Consider the following 23,626-nt stretch of genomic DNA (forward strand, 5'->3'; position numbering starts at 1 on the left):
ACATCATGACAATATGGTGTGGGTTTTTTTTGTTTTTGTTTTTGTTTCTTTATCTAGGAACATGGAATATATCTCCATTTATTTAGTTCTTTAATTTCTTTCATTAGAGTTTTGTAGTTTCTCTTGTATGGGTCTTGATATATAGGGGTGGGTAAAAGTAGGTTTACAGTTGTTCATGTAATACAATAATAATAATAATGCAAGAATAAATCAGTGTTTTGTGTACCCATAGCTATAAACCTACTTTTGCCCACTCCTATATTTTGTTAGATTTATAACTAAGTATTCCATTTTTGGGGTGAGTTCTAATGTAAATGATATTATGTTCTTAATTTGCAGCTTTACTTATTCATTGCTTTGTATGTAAACAATGGAAGCAATTGAATTTTGTATTTAAACCTTGAATCCGGTAACCTTGCTATTACTACTTATTAGTTCCAGGAGTATTTTTTGTCTGTTTCTTTTGAATTTTCTATATAGATGATCATTTTATTTGTGAAGACAGTTTTATTTCTTTCTTCCCAATCTGTATGTTTTAATTTTCTTTTCTTATCTTAATGCATAAGCTAGTACTTCCAGTGTGATGCTGAAAACAAGTGGTGAGAGGGGACATCCTGGCCCTCTACCTGATCTTAGTGAGGAAGCTTTGAGTTCCTCACCACTAAGTACCCTATTTTGTGTAGGTATTTGTAGATATTCTTCATGAAGTTCAGGAAGTTCCCTCTACTCCTAGTTTCCTGAAAGTTTTTTATCATTAACTTAGCTGATCTTAAAAGCAGGGACTGGGGAACAGGTAGAAAATATCCACTGTATTTTATGTAACAGCACCAATATAAAAACCCATCCCTTGAAAAGGATCAGAATTTGGCTATGTAGAGTAACTGGGAATTATCTTCAGAGCTCTTGGTAACCTACTTATCTCAGGGAGTTTCCCAAGTGAGGTAAGTAGTTAAGTAACTTTAATCTCCAAAAGAAAATGAGTTTTGGTGGAGTTTTTAATGAATTTGGAAACTGGAGATGCTGTAAAGCATACCTGGCCACAAAATAAGTCTTACTCAGAACCCGTTGGTTCATTTTTATTTGCAGACATATCTCTCTTTCCAGGGAAGTGCTAGAGGGCTTCTGCCCTGGGTAAGAGAGTAAACCTCTTTCTCTGACACCTGGAGCCCTAGGAGTCTGGTCTTGGTTTCCCACACCAAGTGGGAAAGGTGTTCTTGGGCCAGGTGTTCGCACTGATTGCATGAGTCAGAGCAGCTGCAGTGGGTACTTTAAGATCACTTTCCAATTCCCTACATAGAAAATTTGTCTGTGTGCCAGCTGATTGCTTTGTTGTCTTAATGGAGAAGCTCTGGGTATTACAATTAAACTTTGCCAGTTTGTCTGAAATTGGTTCTAGATTTTCTTTCAGTGGAGTAGATGCAAGGTCAGCTCAGTGAAAATTCCATTGGGTTCTTGTACTTTGATACAATCTCTTTTTATGGCTTGATTGTACCATTTTGCTCCCTCCTGCAAAGATGGAGCTTTCTCTGAGAATGTTCAGATGAAGTATTAAGCCTTTAAGAGCCTTAAAATGAACGATTATTGCCACAGCATGGGCTGTACCATTTGAAACTCTTACATTGTAAATCACGCCAAAGATCCTTGTCACGTTGGCCTTTTGACTGCATTAGGCTAACTGCTCAGCTGAAGGGAAGTGTAGCATTTGCTTAGAGTATTTTTAGCACTATCAAGGTAACTCAAAGGAACCTTTTTTGGTTCTCAAAATATTCTGTCTCCCTCACCCAGAAGATGTAAAAGAAAATGAGGAACTGAAAAAAATCAGGGCTATAAGTTATTCAATAACCCTTTATTCATTCTTTTGCAATCAGTTTATTGGATAATCTATACTTTCTGATATAAAAAATGAAGATTTTATTTTCTGTTAGTCATTGACTTCAAACAGCTTTGTTGAATCTTCCATTCCCATCCTTTGATGGCATATTGGGCAGTTGGCCATAATTTTCCAGTCAGTTAAGGTATAAAAAGTTGAGTCTAGTCCAGACTTTAATCTTAGGTTCAGTTTAGCCTTTATCCTCTCCCTCACCTGTCCTCTCTGGCTGAAAAGGGGACACAGTCAGCTCTTTCACCCTCCCCTTTCTGCACAACTTTCTCTTTTTAAAAAAATATATTTTTTATTGATTTCAGAGAAGAAGGGAGAGGGAGAGAGAAACATCAATGATGAGAGAGAGAACCATCGATTGGCTGCCTCCCACACACCCCACACTGGGGATCGAGCCCACAACCTGGGCATGTGCCCCGACCAGGAACCGAACCGTGACCTCCTGGTTCACAGGTTGACGTCCAACCACTGAACCATGCCGTCCAGGACAACTTTCTCCTCTTAATTGTCAGTTTTTCCTCTTGATTGCCTTCCAGTTGTTCAGGGCTGCTCTTTGGTGGGGACCTGGGTGGGACACCCTGAAGAGTTCTGGGCCAGGTCCATTTCTTCCCTTCACCTGGGCAGGTGGGAAAGAGGTCCTTGGGAGTAGGGCTATGGCCAGATGGCTTGATTTTGGCTGCCTTCCAGCTGTCTTCTTTGGGACAGTAAGCCATGCCTAGATGTAATCTCCATTGCTGCTCCTTCTATCCGCTCTGCTATGTCTCACTAGTTTTCTTCTCCTTGTTCAGGTAGTCAGGGATAGGACCAATTGATAAAATTGCATCTGGGGAGTGAGATACCATTGCCCTTTCCTTGCAGGTACCTCTGATGTGTTGAGTGACTCTTTGGGAGACTCCACAGTAGGCTTGGTAGTGAGGGGTCCAGCACACTCGCTGGACTGATAAGTCACAACTCAAGGCTTCTTCTCATTCTGTATCTCAGCCCTGCTCCTCCTCTCATTTTGCTTTTATAGATAGGGGCCGAGGGAATCTGAGGTCATGGTTGGGTCTAGCATAGCCATTTTGGCCACTTATTAATAAGCGTTGGAGTGGCAGACCTCTAACATTTGCAGCACTCTTTAGAATATGGGGCACCTGATGCCTGTTTATCTTTAGCTTAGCATCCTGGGAACCTGTTCTCAGGCAACAGGAAAAGATCCCCTCAGTATCCACTGATAGTCATTCATCCTCATGTAAACTGAACCACTTCTAGGCAAGTTGCCATGGGGAATATCATGAAACATAACCCTTGGCTTTTAAGGATCATAAAACACTTCAGTTTAAGGAAATAAAGACATAAACATAGGAAACATTAAATTATTATATTAGGCAGCGTGTGATGAATTGCTCAAATAAATATAATTGAGAATAAATGGTGTTGTTTTTCAAATACCTGTATCCGTGTCACTGGACTAGTCCACTGAGGCTGCCTGTCTGCCCTGTTGTGAGGGCTGTGGGAGCGTGTGAGTCTGGAGGCAGTGGCTGTGATGCCTCCAGCTGTGCTGTTGCAGCTCCCAGCTGTGCCCTGCAGTGTGCAGGAGTGGGAGGAATGGAGAGGCAATGTGAAAATGTACCCACACACAGTTTAGGACTAACTTGATTTTCTTTTTAACCAGACTGAATTTTGAAATAAATCACTATATTCTGTAACATTGGGGGAGTCTGTCACAGTTTCTAAGGTATAAGTGAGGAACACATTCTTGAGAATTGTACCTTTACTTTTCAAATATTAACTAGAAGTCGTAAGGAGCTTGCTGTTTACGCACTGCCTTGTTCTCTTGTCCTTGTTACCAGGTTTACTCCTCTTCAGTGTATTCACTTATTTTTGTTCTATATTTATTTGAAAAGAGAATTTAAAATAACTACCCTTCTGGTAGTGGTCCTGTTAGAGTTGTTACTGTGTTGGGGCTTTGAAGTATGGTTTGTGGGTTTGCCCAAGTTGATGGTATGCTGCAGTCTCAGCTTCCTTCCCCCAGTTGTATGCGTCTTCTGTGGCCCATGCCCAACATGTTCATTACCATCTTCTTTCTGTCTAGAAGTCTTTCCTTACCATTCCAAAAAGTTGTCACTAATTTCACAGTGCAACAGAGAGTGTGTGAATTTGGGTGCTGGTAGATTTGGTGGCATGTACATTTTAATCTTCTGCTTTCTTCTGTTTTTGTAAACTCCTGGTATTTTTATACTTTCTGTTTCTTAGAAAATTACTAGAGGCTGCTCTTTCCAGTATTTTCATCTTTTCTATAAACAGACTTAGGATCATATTTTAGTATTTTATCAAGATTTTAATGACAAGCCAAGCTGATGCTCGGGAACTTCTCTAAGGCTGGAATTGACTTTATGATGGTCATTAAGTCCTTGCTTAAGGACTCCAGCACTCATAATGGCCTTGGGCTTCAGTTGCATGTTGACTGATAAGGAAATGACTATTCCTTTTATTCTTTACTATGTTATTGGTGTTGAAACTGTGGAAAGGTCCATTAAGTCTAAGTTTACCTTAAAGGGAAGCGATCCCTGCCATCCAGTTAACAATACCCTGATACACTCAACAGCATTCAGGGACCTTTCCCTGTTCCTCAGAAGTCAGCAGTTGTTGCCCTGGCCAGTGTGGCTCCGTTGGTTGAGCATCACCCCATGAACTGAGAGGTCCTTCGTTCAATTCCCAGTCAGGGCACATGCCCGGGTTTCAGGCTTGATCCCCAGTAGGGGTTGTGCAGGAGGCAGCCGATAGATCTCTCTCTCTCTCTCTCTCTCTCTCTCTCTCTCTCTCTCTCTCTCTTTCTCTTATTTCCTCTCCTTCTCTCTCTCCCTCCCTCTCTAGAAATCAATAAAAACATATATATATTTTTTTTTTTAAAGTCACCCATTGTTATGCTGCATAATTCAGAAGAAAAGGAGCCATGTGAAGATGACACATCTTAAATGGCTAATGGATACATTGAGAGGCCTGTGAGCTGCTGTAAAGGCTGGTAGGCTGTGGGTGCCTTCCTGGCATGCTCCAGCTCGCTGGTATCTCCCAGAGAGGAGCTTATACACTTGTCTGGAGTCCCGATTTTTGCAGTTGCCACCAGGGACACCTCCACGTTACCTGGCGGCTAGCAGGGCTTACACTTGCAGACCCTCAGGATTTTACATATTTGCATTCCTTTATTTATTTTTAAATTAAATGTTTTGGGGTGACAGTGGTTAATAAAATTATATAGGTTTCAAGTGTACAGTTCTACGCCATTAATCACCAGGAAAATGCAAATCAAAACCACACTGAGATAACACTTCACACTTGTTGGAATATCTGTTATCATAAAGACCTGAGATAGCAGGTGTTGCTGAGGATGTGGAGAAAGGCGAATGTTGTGCACTGTCAGTGGGAATGTAAATTGGTGCAGCCACTATGGGAAACAGTATGGAGGCTCCTTAAAATATTTAAAATAGAACTACCGCATGATCTTGTAATTTTACTTCTGGGCATTCAAAGAAAATGAAAAGTCTTAATTCAGAAAGATATGTGCACCACCGTGTTTATTGCGGCATTATTTACATAACCAAGATATGGAAACAACTGAATGTTCATCAGTGGTTGAATGGATAAAAAAATGGTTACATCTAATGGAATGTTATCCAGCCACAATGAAGAATGAGATCTTGCCCTGTGACAACAGGAGGGACCTAAGGGCATTGTGTAAGTGAAGTAGTCAGAGAAAGACAAGTACTGTATGATTTCCCTTATATGTGGAATCCAAAACAAAACACACCAAGCTCATAGACACCAGAGAACATTGCAAAGAATGGGGGGTGAGGGTGGGTGAGAAATGCTTTTTGTTTGTTTGTTTGTTTAAATAAATTGAATAATTGTTTTAAAAGTGAGGCAGTGAATAAAATAAAAATGATGTATTATAACATGTTGCATATATGAACAGGGCTTTAAAACAACCTCTCTAGAGAATTGAATAATTATTTTTAGAAACTGCTGTCCTGCCCCCAATTTGAAGGTTGCTTATCACTAGTTAAATCCTCAATAATAATGCCCATGCTTATTATTGTTCTTATATAAAGAATCATGTGGCATTAATTTACCTAAAATGGTTCTCACTTTGGGGGATTTCTCTACTGGACAGTCTGCAGCCTTTTCTCATATAAAAAATGGAAATTAGAACCCCTTATATTTCAGGTATACATAAAAATGCTGCCCAAAGCACAAGGTCAGAAAGTGTGAGAAGTTAAAAATCTTCACAGAGTAGCGTGTGCTTATGAGGAAGTTCAGCAGAGAAACCAGGAAAGGACGGACAAAGGACTGTGGTGGCATTTGCAGGGGCTTTGACAGGGTCCGAGGGGGGCCTGTCCTGTGCTTCTGACATCATTGTAAGCTAAGGAGCCCCCCCTGCTGCATCCCTCCTGCAAGGAGGATCTGCAGAGAAAACTCACACCGGCATTGCTTCCCTGTTTTAAGGTTTGGAAGCAGCCGCAAGGAGATTTAATCAAGCAGGGAAAGCTCTCTCGGCCACTGGAGCTTACCATTGCATCGGTGAGTGTGGCAGGGGAGCCAAACCCGGGTTTGAAATGAATGACTCTTTGCTTTTGCATCGGACTGACGGGCTCCCTGGGGGTCTTGGGAACTTTGAAATCTGGGCACAACATTTGGGGGCTCGTCCGGGATTCCCAAGACCATCGAGGGACCCCCGATCCGAAGAGTCTGACTGACCTCGGTATGTGTGTGTGTCGTTGTATGTTCTGTTCAGTGTGAGCTCGTTTCTGGAAACTGTAATTGCCTGAGGGGTCTAGGCGGATGCGCCGTGAACGACCACAGGCGGGGGAGAGTTGGAAGACGTTCCGCTCCCCAGGAGGGATGGATATGCCCCTCACCCCAGGAGGGATGGATATGCCCCTCACGAGGGATGGATATGCCCCTCGCGGAAAGCAGGTCGCTCCTGCTAGCTAGTTTGGTATAAGGCCATTGTCTAGCTTTCGGGTTTGGCTTCCATGGAATTGGAAGCCTGTATTTTCGGGCCCTGTTCAGTGTTCTGTGTTTGTACTGGATGGATGTTATGGGATGGACTCAGACTGCACCTTTGGGTATTGTGATTGATCATTTCAAGGAGACTGGGGGAGGCTTTAGAGCTCCCTCAGGGGTTGGGAAGTTGTTAGGAATTGAATGGATTGTTTAAACTCTGAATGAATGTCTGGTGAAAGTGTGCGAGTGTGGAGGGAGGGGGATTGCCCTCCCCCCTCCTTTGTGTGGCGGTCCGGCGGCCGCCTGAGTGAGGATCTGTGGAAACAGGTCACCCCCTCTCCAAGTAAATGCGTCTGGGATTTCTGTGCACGTGTTAGGAGAAAAGCTGGCTTAAAACTAATGTGTGCACCGTCCGTTTTCGGATAGGGTTTTGGGCTAGCGTATTTAATTTGCTACCTAAGATTTTAAAAAGTTCTGCAATATAATGTTGGCCATCTATCTTTTAGGGGTTTTGGTTTGCTCTTCCCTTGTTTATTGTGAGAATGAGGAAATCATCTTTTCTGTCAGAGAACAGTTTAGACCGCCACAATGTTGAGCTGCCTGACTTGGCAGCCACCATGTTGGCCGCATGGCATGCCGCTCCCCTGGGGGTCGCCATCTTGGAACAGTAAAGGCCCCTCCCTCTGACTTAGTTAATCACAAAAGGAATGTCTGCTCACTGAGGCAGGATGGGATTTCAGGGGTGGAGTTTTAAGGCGGAGTTTTACTAAGGAAATGCAGATGGGGCAGAAAGTGTGCCTGCCTCTCAGATTTATTTAATACTATTTTTAAGAAGATATCTTTAGTGCTTAATAAATTAGCAATCACGGTCTTAATATAATTTTAGTGATATGATAGACCAATGTTTTGAGCAGTTGGCTTTATAAGGGCCGACAATAGAGCTTGTATTTCTTAAAGGGCTTGTAGATAGAGAATTGAAAAGCTTTTACAAATTCATAAATGCATCTAGGATTTCTGTGCACATGTAAAGGAAAAGACCAGTTTAAAAACGAGTGCGCATAGTTTTGAGCTGAACTTGACCTTTTGCTGTGTACAGAATAAAAACCCGAGACTGTTTTGGCCTTAATAGTTATGGGTTCGCTTCTTGAATTCCCCAGCAGGAAAATTGTGACCATTTTGAAATTTAGCAGCTATGCCAGGATAGCAGTAATCCAATTTCTAAAGTAAAGTACAATTATTTCAGGTAGAAACTGTGGTTTAAAAGTTCTAGCTACCTGGAAAGCATGGCCTTGGTATGATGGGAGGAAAAAGAAATATTAAATGGATGGTAGACCAGTGAGCTGGGACTGGTCACTGATGGTGGATTGTGAAAAGGGCTGGACGTGGCCTAACTTCTCCTTCCTTGGTACCCCTGAAACGTCTGAGGGTACTTCTGGCCTTGGTTTTCCAATGTGTTAAATCTGTCGATTTTGTTGTTTCGCTGAAATCCTCTTGAAGGACATTGAATGGTTCTTTCCTTCCTCTTTAACTTTCGGGGGATTGTGTGAATGGATTACTGATGTAGATTATCAAGAATCTCTAAGGGACTTGTCCTTTATCTGGAGGAATGGCTCCTAGATGGTATTCACCATCTCTGGGACTTCCGGAGGGAAGTCAAAGCTCAGACTGGCTAAGGGTTCGAATCTGGCCTATCTTTTAAAAAGGTAGAAAAGAAGCATTCCTAGGCAGTTTTCTACTGCCTCTGTTCAGGGACTTGTTCTGTATCTCGACACAACTGAAACTGATTTGTTGGTATTTTGTGGTATAAATGTGGCATGCACCTCGAAGTTCTTAATGGGGAATGTACCTAGTTATCGTGTCTATTTAGTCTTGATTTCCTTGTTCAATATGAGTACCGTTTCTATCTGGATAAGACATAGGTCAAAAGTCCTGTCCTGGGATGTGGGAAAGGGTGGCCTCCACATCTGTTCCTGTCAGGCCCCCATCAGGGGACTTGGGCTATGTTCCTGTTATCTGCTCAAGATCCCAAGACTGTAAAAGTACTTGTTCACTGAAAGGGTGTAAGTTGGATGTTTATTTGATGTTTGTATGTCTATTTGGCTATAATTATCTGTTCATGTAAGTGTGGAAGTATATTCTGTGCTAGGTTGGGATTTTGGAATTCTGGGGTAGATTTAAAAGGTATTTGTGGCTTTTCTAGTCTGATTGGGACATTTAAGGGTGGGGCTCACAGTTCCTCAGGGCAGAGATTCCATGGGCCCTTCCCCCTGCCTGTGCTGAATTAAATAATACAGGCCAGTGTCATTTAGCTTGCTGGTTAAAGGAAAACAATGGGCCTTAAAATCTGTAAAGGTGGGCAGGAATGAATCTGGTCAAATGTACTGCAAGGGTTTGGTACCTGTTGCTGCTGTAACTGATAAACAGGGTTACCTAGAAGCCATCAGGACTTTGAAGTTCTCCAAGAGAGGAGGAATCTGACTTGAGACTGGCCAGGACTGGGTGGCTTTTCTTAATCTCTTTCCTTGAGAGGGCTCCAGAGGGCGGACGAGGACATTTGGCCGTGTGCCTCCACGCCATCTACAAGACCAGCCCAACCCCAACTCCTCATCAGCACAGACCTGGAGATTGGGTCTACGTCAGAAGGCACTGCCGAGAGACACTGTGGTGCTGACGACCCCCACCGCTCTCAAGGTAGACGACGTCGCGACCTGGGTCCATCACACTCACGTCCGGTCAGTGGATCCATCCATGACCCGGAAAGACTTCATCACCAAATGGAGCATCGATCGATCAAGATCAATGCAACCTGCTCAAGCTCAAGCTACGGCGTGCTTGACCTGCCTGATGCCGGTAACATGACTCGCGATCGCTCCTGTCACTAGGAGCCCCCACAATACTGTGATGCCTGCATCTTCATGAACATGGCTCCAAAGAGACAAGGACAATTTATAGGATCACATGTTTGGTAGCAGAAGATTTGGCTGCCTGAAGCGGCCATAATGCCAATATTATGTTTCATTGTATTGATATGTTATATTAACCTTTGATTCTTTTGCAGGTTTGAATGTATGTTGGCTGTCCTGAAAGGGAGCTGTGTGGGGTGACCCCCAAAAGTAAAGGGTGCCTAGCTGCCAAGAGGGCAGGTGCCCAACTGGGCAGGGAAGGGTGCCCATCAGGTTTTGGTCTCTTTTGAGAGACAGCTAACAGTTGGCAGCCTGTAATACTGTCTTGCAGGCCTGAGTCACCATGCCATGTCAGGGGTAGTAAAGCTGGAAAAAGCCTGTTTAGAATAGAAGGTCTGAGGCATGGTTATGCATAGAAAGAAGGTTTTATGCCAACAGTTACTGTTTTGTTTTAAATCCATGAAAAGGAATTAGCAAGGAAAGTCAGAAAATCTTAGAGTAGATCAATATGGTTTTCTCCTTATGTAATTCCTCCGAAATCTGGCAATGCTAAATAAGTCATGGCAAACATCAGGCTTTGCATAGATACAATAAGACTGATTCCTAATAGTGGTTTTATTAACATAAAACTTTGACTGGAGTATCATGTTTTAAAGAGCCCTGTCCGAGCTCTAAAGACTTGAAGCCACTAAGAATGCCACGAAGAAAGCCTGGTATCCTGCTTGGGAGCCCTGAAGATGGCTGGCACTGGAGCGTCAGGCCCATGCCCTACCATCACTGGCGGTTGGTAAGAGTAGAAGGGGAGCAGTAAAGATGCCTCTGCATCCCTGCAGAACCCCCCCACACTCTGGGCCGCAACAAGTAGGAGGGCTACTGAGATGGGCCTTAAAGCCTGGAGCGTGGGCTCAGGTGGAATTGCTACAGGTGAAGGATTCACCTAACTCAGCAGATACCGCAGGCAGGCCTGATGGTAGCTGGATGGCTTGGCTTCCTGGCCCTATGGGGCACATTAAGATTCAACCATGAAATTCCAGCAAAGGTAGTCAGTTACCATTCTTGTTGTATTTATGCAAACATCAGGACAGTAAATAAATTAATCTTGATTTGGCTTTTTAATAGCCATGGAGGAATTTTAAGAAGAAAAATCCTGTTTCAATAGAAGTTGTTAAATCTAAAATGGTTTCTTTCCCTTCCACCGGGCCATTTGTTAAGCTTATAGGGATAGTTCAGTTGATAGTTCTGTGTGCCCAGTATGGGCCTCTAGCAACGGTGGAATAGAAATGCAGTCCGTCTCATGATTGAGCCGGAAGTTCCAAGACAAGGGGGGAATGAAAGGGCGAGGACTACGCCCTCCACCTTGCCCCAGGGTAAGGGCTACGCCCTCTACCTTGCCCCAGGGTAAGGGCTATGCCCTCCATCTTACCTTGGCCATGTGCTCAGCAAGCTTCTTCCCGGAAAATAGTCAAGGGAAGTGCACGCCATCACTATGACCACATCCTGTGTGATGAGACACCGACTCGTGCCTGGCCAATCGGCAGGGCCCACAGTCCTTTCTCCTCCCCTTACCCCAACCCCCTATAAAACCTCTCCGCACAGAGTTCTCTCTCTCTCGGCCACTGGAGCTTACCATTGCATCGGTGAGTGTGGCAGGGGAGCCAAACCCGGGTTTGAAATGAATGACTCTTTGCTTTTGCATCGGACTGACGGGCTCCCTGGGGGTCTTGGGAACTTTGAAATCTGGGCACAACATTCACAAATTGCATGTATAGGGAAATTAAAAAAACAACAACCACACCACAAAAATAAAAACACAAAACGATAAAAAAAAAAAAAAAAAAAAAAAAAGCAGGGAAATATTGTTTAGCTATATCTGGAGGGTTGCTTGTTTGCCCTGTTTTCTGTGCATACACACTTAATTGCTCCTATCACTGCGGTTTATGTTTATTTTCAATTAAAACTTAGGAATCATTAGCTTCTAGATTAGACTTGCCTCTATTAGTTATTGGTGGGTTTTTTTTGTGTTTTGTTTTTGTTTTGCTATCAGAGACTAATACATAAAACTCCTCAGGTTAATTAACTCTGTTTATTCAACGAACAATTTTTTAGTGCCCACCATATGTCAAGCAGTGTGCTTGGGGGTACAAAAGTGAGTCAAGTTAAAAGGTAAAGGGAACGTGCCCTGTTTTCGGAGTGAAAGGCGGCCTTTGTGTTGTGGTAGTTTGTGGTGGTTGACAATTGATTGGGTGCAGTCGGGCAGTAGGGACGGCTGGATGGAAAAGGTAACAGTTCTTAACCTTTGTGAGGGATGGCTGTAGATTTTTAAAAATCAGATTAAGCGAAGGCGTGCCCACCCCACCCCCCAGTGAATACCTAACGTTTACACAGCATTTTGCATGCAGTTTAGGTGGGTTTGCTGATTCGCAGAAACCCACCCATAGACCCCCCAAAATCTCCTTGGTTAGAAGGAAGGGAGCTAGAACTAAGGCCCTTATAACCTGTTGCTGCTGCTATTATTTTCCATGAATGCCAGACTGCATCAAACCCCTACCTTTGAACCGTGCTAACCTGGCTTGAAATGTGTGTTTGTGTTGTCATGTATTTGTTGGCTGTTTTGAATATGCCGAGGGCCGGATGCTCACGTCTACGGGAGAGTATAGTCTATGTGCAGAGGTAATTTCTCGATGGAGAACTCTTTACTGAATAGATGGGGCTGATATGAACCCAGCAGCAGAGCAGAAGAATGAAAACTGCCATAGATATTCACAAAGTAATTGCTATGCATTTCACCCCTGTTTTAGTTTTAACTTATGCTTATTGGTCATTGAAATAATTAGATATCTGTGAAAATTGGAGCAGGGAAGGATGTTAAGCACTGGTTCAAGCTAGGAGACATGAACGGATATAAAAACAAAACAAAACAGTACAACTTATGCATTTAACCCAGATGTCCTCTGAAGTCCCACAAGCTTCAGCCAGCAGCCTCTCTCCGGAGCCTCTGCCTCCTGCTTGCTTCCCTTGCTCCATTCCCAGAGCCCTCGATCGCACTCTGGCTTCATATCTTTGACTGGTTTGTTTTGGTGAACCTCTTGGATTTCCTTTCTGAGTTGCTTTTGGTTCAGGCGTAATTCTCAGATCTGCTTTCTTCTGTACCTGGCTTTGTGTCCTTCTTTGTCAGAGGTCAGAAATACCCCACAGGAGCCAGTCCGCAGGCTCTACATGAAGGAATGCCGGTGGACTTGGACATTTAATTCATGTAAAATTACGGGAAGGTTTATATGCTCCACAAAATAGGTGTTTTGAGAGTATGCCACCCACCTATTGGAAATGGGGGAGTAAACATTGTAAGAAATACATATATTTTAAAATTGTGTTGTTTTAAAATAAGCAGGAATTACTTAACCAGAGGAACTCTGTGTTGTGCATGGAAAACATATTGAATCATGACTTGGGAAAAGGGAATTGATGTGACATAGCATAGAACTGTTCAGAGGAACCAGAACTGAAGCAAGCATTGATTTAACCAAATGAATGACATGTTATTTCTACCCTGCCTTTTTTTCAGAAAAGAGTTGAAGTAACTTACAGTATGAAAACACAAAGTAGGAGAAAGAAATGAGAAGCATTTTGAGACTGGAAAGAGAATTGGACCAGGAACCCAAAGTGATAAAATTACAATCACTGAGAAGTAAATTTAGCTCTAGCTTCTTGGCAACCAGGAAATTACAGTTATTTGTATAATTCTCTCCCGATAAAAGTAAACCTGTACAATTAAAAGATTATATAGAGAGGCAGGCTTTTGCTTGAAACTGAATTCAAGAGAAGTTTATCTTATGGTTCTTCTTCTTTTTTTAATATGTTTTTATTGATTTCAGAGAGAGGAAGGGAGAGGTAGAGAGAGATAAAAACATCTGTGATGAAAGAGAATCAATCAGCTGCCTCCTGCATACCCCCTACCAGAGATCGAGCCCAAAACCCAGGCATGTGCTCTGACCTGGAATCAAACCATGACTTCCTGGTTCATGGGTCAACACTCAACCACTGAGCCACAGCAGTCAGGCTCATGGTTCTTTCTATAAAGAATGTTGGATAACATAGCAGAAAATTTGGCCTATTTTATTTTTTGCAAAAAGTGCAAGTGTTCTTGAATTGCTTTTTCTTAGATTGACCCTCCTTAGAAGTCAAGGGCTTGTCCTCATTGAATTACAGCATAAAGTTAATTCTTTAGGGGCTAATTTAAGTTTGTGTCTTCTTTCTTTCTGCTGATCAACTCTGAGAGGGCCTTGGCTTAGAGAAGTTAAGGAAATGCTTTTGGAAGGGAGAGGTTAGTCCAGGGTAAGAGGTTTGACAATTAAAAAAAGCCCTTTTGCCGTGTGCTGATGGAAGGGAATTCTTATGTGTAGCTGTTACATGAGCAATAGCAATGCTGCGGTTCTCATAGGAGCATTCAGGAGGCTGACTTGTCTGTCATCCAGAGGAGCCTTCATTTGCAGATGTGCTGCAGAGAAGCAACAGTGGGGATAGATCATCCAAATTAAAAAAAAATGAGCCTCTGATACCTTTTCCCAACTATTCAATTTATACCCCAATATTCTAAACCACACAGTAAAGGAGATGTGCTTTTAGTATGGGCAGATCACTTTGCAAGTAGATGTGATCAATGGCTTCCTCTTCCATAAGCCCGAGGTATATCCCTTAGAACTTTGATTACATTAAGTGCTGCATTCTAAATACATCTGCAAGAGTTTGGCTTCAAGAGTTGGAAAGATTAGGTATTTTTCATTGTCGTGGTAGCAAATGTTTATCATCACAAACAATAATATTGGGTTTAGCATGCTAGTATTTTACTTGTTAGATCCAGGTCTGTTTTGTTCACAGCTATGTGAACAGTTTCTGCCTAAACAGAGCTTAGTAAACACTTGCTAAAAAATAAATGAATCATATTTTTACCGATATGCTATGTTAAATAAGCATAATACCAAGTAATTCAAAAACCAAGTATTATTTAGATGTATTCATGAAAGAAATTGGAAGGAGCCCTTTGAAAATAGAATTGATATGTTAGGCTATATTGGAAGATGTATTATATCCTCAATTTGCATAATGCATAAATTTAAGGGGGCATGTGCAGCTTAAGTTTCCATGTGCTAAAAGAGAGCTCTTTTCACTAAGCCTAATTATTTTGAGATTCATCCATGTTGTTGCATGTGTGAAGAACTCCTTCCTTTTTATTGCTGAGTATTATTTCATTATATCAGCAACTTTCAACTGTGTGCACATGAATTCTTAAAACATGCAGTACCTGACTGTTTAGGCAGGGCACTGACCTCTTTTCTCTTATATTGTCAAATAAAATTGACAGTAGCCAACACGACAACAGCTGTCTGATGTGAATGAATCAAAATCACACCTATTATTTTTGTCAGATCGGCAAAAAATATATTTTATGGTGTGTTGCAGAATTTTAATAATTAGTTTATGTGTGCCATGGGATGAAAAAGGTTGATAATCACTGTGTTATATGGATTTACCCCATTTTGTTGCTTTATTCACCTGTGGGTAGACATTTTTATTTCAGTTTGGGACTATTATGATTAATGCTGGTATGAATATTCATTACCAAATCTTTATATATACACTGCTAGGGGCCCGGTGCACGAAATTCGTGCACTGGGTGTGTGTGGAGGGGAGTGTCCCTCAGCCCAGCCTGCCCCCTCTCACATACTGGGAGCCCTCAGGCGTTGACCCCCATCACCCTCCAATCGCAGGATCGGCCCCTTGCCCAGGCCTGACACCTCTGGCTGAGGCGTCCGGCCCGGGCAGCGGGGACCCGCAGCTGCAGCGGCCCCACGATCGTGGACTTAGCTTTAGGCCCAGGCGAGGGACCCCTAGCTCCTGGGACTGCCAGCTTCGACCGTGCCCAGCTCCCATCGCTGTCTCCACCCCTACTTCCTGCTATCACTGGCCAGGGCAGAAAAGGCACCTGATTCTCCGATCATGGCTGGGGGGCAGGGCAAAGGCCTTTGCCCTGCCCCCCAGCTCTTAGCTCCCCCCTGGGTTTCCAATCACTGTCAGTGGCAGGGGGCTTCTTCCTGCTTTCCCTTTCGCCTCCCTGCATTATGCCTACATATGCAAATTAACCGCCATCTTGTTGGCAGTTAACTGCCAATCTTAGTTGGCAGTTAATTTGCATATAGCCCTGATTAGCCAATGTAAAGGGTAGCTCGTACGCCAATTACCATTTTTCTCTTTTATTAGTGTTGATACTTTGATTTCTCCTGATTTACCCAAAATGATCATGAATTATAGCACAGCTTCTCTTTCAAATCTTATTATAAAGAAACCTTTTATTCCTCTGCATTATAAAAGTAATAGGTGTTCATTACAGGAAATTTGAAAAATTCAGACACTTACAAAAAAGAAAATTACCCATCTAACCACCATTCAGGGATAACCACGATGAACATTTTGGTGTATTCTTCTGTTTCTTTTACTCAGCTTTTTTTTTTATTATTCTAATTATATTACACTTGCTTTTTACACTTAGTATACATTATCACCATTTATCATGCCATATGTCATTAAAAGTTCTTTATAAATAACATTTTAATAACTATGTAATATTGAATCATGTGGTTTTTCCACTGAAATTTATTTAACTTTCTATCATGGGAGGTTTAATTTGGTTTCAGATTTTTGCTACAAAAGAAATGCTCTAAAGATTGCTCTTATTCAAAAAAAGGTAAATGTTTAATTCATTTTTTAATGTTGGATTCAGAGATGTAGAATTGATATATCAAGGGATAGAACTCTTTTAAAATTCTGGAAACATATTGCTAACTAGCCCTCCCAAAAGATAATATCAATTTATACTCTTGATAGCAGCGAACGAAGAAGGTCTGATAGACTGTATCCTTGTGAGATTTCACATTTCCTATTATCATTTTATAATCTTTGCTAATTTAATTGGCTAGATTAAAAAGCAGTGATTAGATTTTTCAGTTTGCATTTCTGCTGAGCCAAATCTCAAAATCCCCATGTGGACAGAGTCAGAGGGGGCATGACAAGACTCTAAAATCATTACAGGGTTTCCATGCCCAGTAAAATAACTTATTCCTTGTATATGGAAATTGGTATTTCTATTATTACTCTCAAAGAATTCACACCATGTTCAAAAAATGTGTATTAGTTTTAACAAAGCAAGCCTAAGGCTTTCCTCTGGAATTGAAAGTTGATTGTGATGATAGCAAAGAAAGAAATTTGGTTATTCGGAACTTACTGTTCTTAGCAATTACCTGCTGAAGCTCGGTGAGCATTATTTTCTCTTGTGAGTGTTCTCAAATGATCCCTTTAATAATGAGACACTGAGGAGCAGCCTCTTCATAGCCATTTCTTTGTTTCTTCTCCTTCCCTAACTTTTCCCTAAAAAGACTTGCACATGCTCTTGCCTCCGCCCTTCTCTAATGTGGCCAATAGGAATCCTGAGTGTTGCTAGGTGTCCTAACTGGCTGGTAAAAAGCAGAAGCAATGCCTCTGAGGGAAACCCTTGACTTATGAGTATCCAGGGGATATTGCTCTTCTGAGATATGTCACCTTCTCCCCTTAAAATCTCTGCTCATGAACCTGTTGTATAATTTTTCTGAATCAACATATTTTTTTTGTTCCAATAAGAACAGTTAAGCCCATTTTTAGAGAGAGCTAGGCAGAGCTATTGGGCTAATACTGTTTTCTCAGTTCGAGGGCCAGAGTCAGGCTTGCCTGATGCTGGAAGAAGTCAATGATTTGACACCTGTTTTGCCCTGAAAGCACATGGTTATATGTTTCTGACTCTGCTGGAGTTCTGTAGTATAACTTCTAGTGATGAACAGTCACTAGAACAGGTAAGGGTGGAGCCCACTCTGTGAGCCTTCTGTACCAGCCTCATCATCTTTCAGTGAGGGCACTAAGCCCTTTCCCTGTGTAGCCTCGCAGCACTGCCACATGGACATGGGCTAATCCCACAGAAAACACTCTGAGTTGTGCATTTTTCCTCGGTAAACCTGTTCTCATCTGTCCTAATGTAAGAAACCTACAAAGTGACAATGAAATTCCTCAGGCATTTTGTTTGTAGTTTGATAGACTTGAATTTTCTTTATGCTCAGCATATACTTATGAGTTCATTTTAGGAAATGTGGAATCTGGGAATGACTTTGTCTCTGTTGCCTCTAACTTCATAGCATAAGCAGTGCCATTACCCTTTAAGTACGTGTGTTTAAGGAGAGGGTGGTGGGGATGGAGAGTAGCAGGGTGTGATAGGGTAGACATTTGAAAGAAAGAAGCTTTCATAGTCCCAGCGTCTGTATGAGAGTTCTCCTAAGGGACAGCACACTAAACTCTCTAATGCACCTCAGTCTGTGGCGTTTCTTTCCAGGCGTGAATTCTGGGATTGGACGTAAGCTCACTGAGCACAGACGGTGCATTGTTTCACCTCCCCAGGTTTGCACCTTGCCTGCGTGTCCCCTGCGTAGCTAAACTGAATGAGTTGCTCTGCTTACCTCATTTTTAACTCACCATCAGTAACTTCTCCTTTAGTTCCCAGATTTGATCACATTTACTCAACTAAATGGCATATGATGTATTTTCTTTGAAGTTTAAAGAATTATATTTGATGCATATTTCTATTTATGTTATTTTTTGTCAGAAGGAAGGAAAGGCAAAGTAAAAGGTCAAACTCTTCTCTGATTTTCTTTTAAGAACCACCCATTAGGATAATTTAGACTTGTAAGAGTGGTAATATTTTTGTTTTAAATTATTATTCCAAAACTAGAGGCCTAGTGCACGAATTCATGCACAGGTGGGGTCCCTTGACTTGGCCAGCGATCAGGGCTGATGGGATGGAGGGGTGCATCCAGGAGATTGTCCAGCTGCGGGAGGTTGGCTATTGGAGCATACTGACCACTAGGGGGCAGCTCCTGCATTGAGTGTCTGCCCCTGGTGGTCAGTGCACATCATAGCAACTGGTCAACCAGTCCTTCAGTGTCTTAGGCTTTTATATATATACTAGAGGCCCGGTGCACAAAAATTTGTGCACTCGGGGGGGAGGGGAGGTCCCTCAGCCAGGCCTGTGCCCTCTCGCAGTCTGGGATGCCTCAGGAGATAACGACCTGCTGGCTTAGGCCTGCTCCCGGGTGGCAGAGGGCAGGCCCAATCCCTAGGTGCAGACCCTGGTCAGGCTCAGAGCAGGGCTGATTGGGGAGTTGGGGCACCACCCCCTGTCATGCACAGAGCAGGGCTGATTGGGGAGTTGGGGCACCACCCCCTGTCATGCACAGAGCAGGGCGTATAGGGAGGTTGCGGTGCCACCCTCAGTCACGCTCAGGGTAGGGCTGATTGGGGGGTTAGGGCACCACCCCCTGTCACACTCAAGGCAGGGTCAATGGGGAGGTTGCGGCGCCACCCCCTGTCACGCACAGAGCAGGGCCAATCAGGGGGTTGGGGCGCTGCACCCTTTCACTCACAGAGCAGGGCCCATCAGGGGGGTTGGGGCTCTGTACCCTGTCACGCACAGAGCAGGGTCGATCAGGGGGTTGGGGAGCTCCCCCCTGTCACTCACAGAGTAGGGCCGATTGGGGAGTTGGGGCACCGCCCCCTGTCACTCACAGAGCAGGGCCTGTGGGGGGCGGTTGGGACAACACCCTCTATCACCCACAGAGCAGGGCCGATCAGGGGGTTGGGGCGCCGCCACTCTCACACTCAGGGCAGGGCTGATGGGGAGGTTATGACTCTACCCCGTCACACACAGAGCAGGGCCTGGGGGGGACGGGGTTTGGGTGCCGCACCCTGTCACACACAGATCAGGGCTGATCAGGGGGTTGGGGCGCCACACCCTGTCACACAGAGCCGCAGGGTGATCAAGGGGTTGGGCAGCTCCCCGCTATCAGGCACAGAGCAGGGCTGATCAGGGGGTTGGGGTGCCTTCCCCTGTCACGAACAGAGCAGAGCGGATAGGGAGGTTGTGGCCCTGCCCCCTGTCACTCACAGAGCCGCAGGGCGATCAGGGGGTTTGGGCGCTGCCCCCTGTCATGCTGATCCCGGTGCAGGAAGGCCTCGCGGCTCCACTGATCCTGGTGCTGGGAGGCATATTACCCTTTTACTATATAGGATAGAGGCCTGGTGCATGGGTGGGGGCCGGCTGGTTTGCCCTGATGGGTGTCCTGGATCAGGGTGGGGGTCCCCACTGGGGTGCCTGGCCAGCCTGGGTGAGGGGATGATGGCTGTTTGCAGCTGGTCACACCCCCTTCAGGGTGGGGGTCCCCACTGGGGTTCCTGGCCAGTCTGGGTGAGGGGCTGAGGGCTGTTTTCAGGCTGGTGGGTGACTGAAGCTCCCAACCGCTACTTTTTTTCTTTTTCTTTTTTTATTCTGGGCCAGCTTTAGCTCTGAGGCTTGGCTCCAGCTCTTAGGCCTCGGCTGCTGAAAGCAGGTATCTGGTTTGTTTGGGTTCTATAATCGAAACACTGTTTCAACTCCAACTCTGAGATCCCGGCTGGCTTACAGCAGTTTTCTGGGGTTTTGTTTAGCTTCTATATTTGTAACAATGTTTCAAACTGCAAGCTCAGAGGCAGGCAGCGGCAGGCGGGGAACGTTGGCTTCCTCCGTCACTGAATCAAGCAAGCCTCATGTTCGCTTCAAGCTGCCTGGCTGCCAGCCGCCATCTTGGCTGGCAGTTAATTTGCATATCACCCTGATTAGCCAATGGGAAGGGTAGCAGAGTGACACCAATTTTCATCTTTCCCTTTTATTAGTGTAGACTAGAGGCCCGGTGCATGAAATCTGTGCAAGGGGCTCAGCCCTCGCAGCCCCAGCTGCCTTGGCCCTCATTGTCCTGGCTTTTTCTGGAAGGTCATCGTTCTGGTGTTTGATCTAATTAGAATATTAGCTCTTTATTATATAGGATAGATTGAAAGGAGCTTGTAAGAAAGCATGTTGGTGATCCCACATCAGGTATGGAAGTGAAATTAAATCACATCCTAACGTGTCCCGAGTAAAACAAGGGTATCATCAGAGGCATCCTTATTTCTGGCTTTGAAAACTCCTCAAGAGTGGAAATCTTTTTTCATCTGTAACGAATCAAAAGTGTGAACAGCATTCTGGATATAGGAGGTTCCCAGAACAGGCTTGTATCATCAACAGCCAACTAGGTTACCACTTCCAAGTCTTTCAAGCACACAGCTGTTTGGCAGCCAGATCCAGGCTCTAGTTCACAAAAAGCTTTTTCAGGTCATTTTAAAATGTTTTATTAATGGCCCATCAACAGGCCGAAGGAGGTCAGTATGCTAAGGCACCGCTAAAAATGAGTGCCATGCTTTTTCCCTCCCACTTGGCCCAGTGGGAGATCCTATTAGTGCTCTGAAAAGTTACATAATTAGCGTGACACCCGCTGCTCATTTGGTGAGCCAAACTGGTTTTTAATGTTCAGAATACAAAACATGGAAATGTTATCTTCACAGCACTCCATGCCTCACTGACAGCCGAGAGCATTTCTGAGTGACAGGGCCCTAATAGCAGTGATGATGGGAGCCACAATTAAAAAGCACTCTGAGCTTGGGGCACTGTTCCTTCAGGCCTGCCCGGGTCCCAAGAGGCCCTGGATGGTGGAGAGCATATAGTATGACTGGCATGTGCCCTGCGCTGCCTTCTGGTGCAAAGGAAGAGAGTTGCCAGAAATGGATGCTTTCCTTGTGTCCCTTTTCTTAAGGAATTCTCCTCATCTGGCAGAAGGTTTGCATACTTTAGGCATATTTCCATCTTAACTGCTATACTTCTCTACCTCCTCATATACTGTGATCTTTGATTTGACCAAACAAAGTAGAGAATAATTCATTCTCATTACCAGGAGAATTCTCGGGTCCTCGGGTGTCTACTGCACCCTCTGAGGATTACCAAGGATTCCAGAGCAGCTCCAGTTATCTGGCTCTGTTTTTTTCAACCCTCAGCTGGAAAGTGCCATTCTCCAACTCCAAATGACCAGGCCACATTTATTCAAGCTCTAGAGGCCCAGTGCACGAAATTCATGTGTTGGGTACAGTCCCTAGGCCTGGCCCGCGATCAGGGCCATCTTCCCCAGCTGCCCGCAGCCAGCTCCGCCCCATGCCACCACCCACCCCCAGTTCCCAGTTTGCCATCGGGTGATTGGTACCTGACAGCCAGGGGAAGGGACCACGAGGTTGGCTGTTCCTGCCCGATCGCCGGCCCCGCCCCCACCACAGGTGGCCATCAGGTGATCGGAGCCTGCCAGCCAGGGAAAGGGACCAAGAGGTGGTCAGTGCGCCTCATAGTGACTGGTCCAGCAGTCGTTCTGCCATTAAAGTCAATTTGCATTACCCTTTTATTATTTGGGATTCTTAGGGGGATATAGAGACCTGTACCCTTTGAAGTCTTGCTATAGATGTTGGGGTTTATGGTGAGAAGCTACTGTAGGATTCAGTGGAGGTCTGGACACCTACCTTCCTGCTCAGGTGAGGTGAAGGGATGAGAAAGAATGGATCTCAGGGCAGGGCCCAATATCAGACATGGAGAACTCAATGGCTGAAGATTATATTTATTCTTAGGGTTGTTACTATTTAATCAGTACTGACTGAGTGCTTGCTGTATGTCTGTCACTCTCCATGCCTTCTCACACCTAATCCTTTTAGCTACATATGAAGTAGTTGTTGTCACTGCCTTATGTTACAGATACTAAGACTTGGAAAGTTAAGTGAATTGCCAGAGGGTCTCATAGCCAGTTAATGTTACAAGTCAATGTTACAGTTGGCATTTAAATTCAAGAATGTTGTCTTCAGAAACCAAGCTATGACAGGCTGAGTGGATCTAATAAAAAAGCATGTTTTTACCCAGCCAGCATGGCTCAGTGGTTGAGCGTCGACCTATGACCCAGGAGGTCAGGTTTCGATGCCGGTCAGGGCAGGTGCCTGGATTGCGGGCTTGATCCTCAGTGCAAGGCAGCCTATTGATGATTCTCTCTCATCACTGATGTTTCTCTCTCTCTCTCTCTCTCTCTCTCTCTCTCTCTCTCTCTCTCACCCTCTCACCCTTCCTCTCTGAACTCAATAAAAATATATTTTTAAAAATCATCAAAATATGAGGCTATAAAATATGGATTCTAAGACTCTCACATGAATATCAATTTCATTATTTGACAACAGCACATATTTGAACACAGGCAAACAATTGTTTTGAGCACTAGAATGAGGACATATTACATGAGTCTCTTTTGGGTCTGTCCTCAGCTATGCCATTCATGGTGGAGTGGAGCTGTACCGTTGCAGAGTTAGCTTCAGGATTAAGCCGGGGGTCTTTCCTGTTTTGACAACTTACGGGTACTTGGCATTTTCCAGTTAGGATGGGTTGACTTCTATGCCAGGTGACCAATGCCATTTTATTTACTTTATCTGGGACTATTGAAGGGGGGGGGATAGTGTTTTTTCCCCCCTGAAACATTGTAATAATGAGTGCCATAGATTAGTGCTCCAAAGACCAAGAATTTAATGTTAACTAAAGGTATAAACGCCAACTTTTAAACATTGGCCAGGATCAGATGAGAGGAAGATGGCATCGCACGGTGGTTGTGGCTGAAGGGCCACCAGCAGTAGTGAGAAGAGCTGTGTGTCGAGAGCAGCAGTGGGGCCTTTGAAGGGGCATCCCTGAGGAGCAGATGAGCCCAAGCTCCTGTTTCCCTTCTCTCCCTGGGGCAATCTTCAGATCTAAAAAGAAAATGTCGAAATACCTGGAGACACTTCAGATATTAACCTTCACTTTAAATCACGTCATGCAAATAGCGGACTCCTTCCCACCCTCTGGCCTTTCTGGGGTCTGTTAACCCGAAGG

General features: G+C 44.1%; 1 protein-coding gene across 1 annotated transcript in view; it reads left to right on the forward strand.

Moving 5' to 3' along the window:
- Nucleotides 1–23,626, forward strand: part of STK39 (serine/threonine kinase 39) — a 300,980-nt gene that overhangs the window by 193,840 nt on the left and 83,514 nt on the right. The window lies entirely within an intron of this gene.

Source organism: Myotis daubentonii, chromosome 7, assembly GCF_963259705.1.
Source record: "Myotis daubentonii chromosome 7, mMyoDau2.1, whole genome shotgun sequence".
Taxonomy (NCBI): Eukaryota; Metazoa; Chordata; class Mammalia; order Chiroptera; family Vespertilionidae; genus Myotis; species Myotis daubentonii.